Here is a 1,887-nt window from a genome sequence, read left to right on the forward strand (position 1 = left end):
GCTGCCGCCGGGGCGGCCGCCCGCCGTGCCAGCGCCGGTGCCGGTGCCGGTGCCAGTGCCAAGCCCGGCCGGGGCTCCCACGTTTGCTTTCGCCGCTTGGGTGTGGTGGCCTGGACCCGGCTCTGCACCAAGCACGCCAGGGGCACGGGGGTGGGGGCACCGGGCTGGCCGGGCCGAGACCCGCCGCCGGCGAGGGGAAGCCACAGGGGAGCGGTAGCATGAGGCCCCCGGGCCGCGGGCACAGGTCGGCTCCGTCCCGGAGCCCAGGGAGTGGCAGAGGTCGCATGCAGTCCAAGCCCGGCCCGAGGCAGGAGCAGCCCTGACCAAAGCAACCCAGATAAACCCTGTGTCCAGCCTTGGAGCACAACCACGCCCGACCCCTGACCTCAGGGAAAGCAGGGGGCTGCAGAGGCCAAGCTCCTGCTGCCAAAATGTTGTTAGATGAAAAGGATCGCGGCCTGCTAGAGGAAGGCAAAACCTCCCCCCAGCCCGGTCCCTGGCTGATCTGAGCAGGGGGTAAAATTCCTGGCCCTAAATAGAGCAATTGGTTCGGGCCTGAGCTCAGGGGCAAGACCCTCCAGCCAGGACCCTGTGGCTTCAGGCCCCAGCAAGAGCATTGGCACAGCCCCAGCCCTGGCTGTAGCAGCACCCCGTGCTGTTGGGGAAGGGGGAAAAACCCTGACATCTGTAACAGCAAGAGGAACAGGTCCCTTCCCGGCACACCTGGGCCATCCCTGTGGTAGGACACAGCCAGCGCCAGGCCTCGATCGCACCCGGCCCACACACACCACAAGCCCCTCCGGGGAAGGGGAGCTCGCCCCTGCCCTGCTATCTAACTGAGGAAGTTTCTCCCGAGATCCACCCAAAACCAACTTGGCTGCAACTACAAGCTTTTCTCCCTGCCGCCCCTCGGGGGCTGTCACATCCCCACTTCGGCACCTTTTCCTTGCTCTAACAGGCCCAGCACCTTCAGCCGCTCCTCCTAGGCCTTGCTTTCCAAGTGTTGGCACCTTGGTTGCTGCCCCTAAGAGCAACAGAGCTGCCATAGACAGGATCTGACCCTAGGTCTACCTTGCCCAGTGCCCCGTGGGTCTCAGCAGCAGAGCGGGGAGGCTGGAGGGGGAGTGATGGGGTCTGCGCAGGGTTTTCCCTCCTCCTCTCCCCCCTGCAGCCTCCAGCGCTGAGGGTTCAGGCGGGGCTGATGCAGAGGCCACATCCCTCACTCCTGTGTTCGACAGTGACCAATGCCCCTTTCCTCCCCGCGCATGTCCAACCCCATGTGAAGCTGGCTGCGCTCTCAGTCTCCACCACTTCTGGGGGCTACCTACTGCACCCTTGAAGGAGAGGCTGGGAGAAAAACAGGAGAGGGGCCAAAGGAAGCTTAAGAGGTGGGGGCCAGACTGTGCCTGGTGCTCCAGCAGAGGCCGACCCTGCAGGGAGCAGAGGCACCATCAGCCCCTGCCTCTTGCACCGAAAGCTCCTACTAGCGCAGCCCAAAGCTGCACTTGCCTTTCAGCAGGTTGCAGGCTGAACTGGGGTCTGCCAGCGATGTACGGCATGGACCCCGTGCTGCCTTCCAGCCAGGGGTGCTGGTCCTGCTGCTGTACTTTTGATGATCCTTCCCAAGGGGCACCCCCTGGCAGCATGGCCCATGAGTGTCCTTGCACCCTGGAGAGCCCGGGGCGCTACCAGAACAATGCAAGCAGGAGCCCCTGCCTCACCTTTGCCATTGCTAATCCAGCCTTAGCTCTGCCCTCAGCATCAGTGAAGGGTCAGGTCCAGGCCAGGCTGGACTGGCTGCTGTGAAGTATGGATGCAGCTCTCTTTTCATGAGCCGGAGCCTGCAGACACCAGGGGAGGGGGCAGCAGGAGCCTGGGGGATCCAGG

This window comes from Alligator sinensis, unplaced genomic scaffold (assembly GCF_000455745.1).
Source record: "Alligator sinensis unplaced genomic scaffold, ASM45574v1 scaffold1170_2, whole genome shotgun sequence".
Lineage (NCBI taxonomy): Eukaryota > Metazoa > Chordata > Crocodylia > Alligatoridae > Alligator > Alligator sinensis.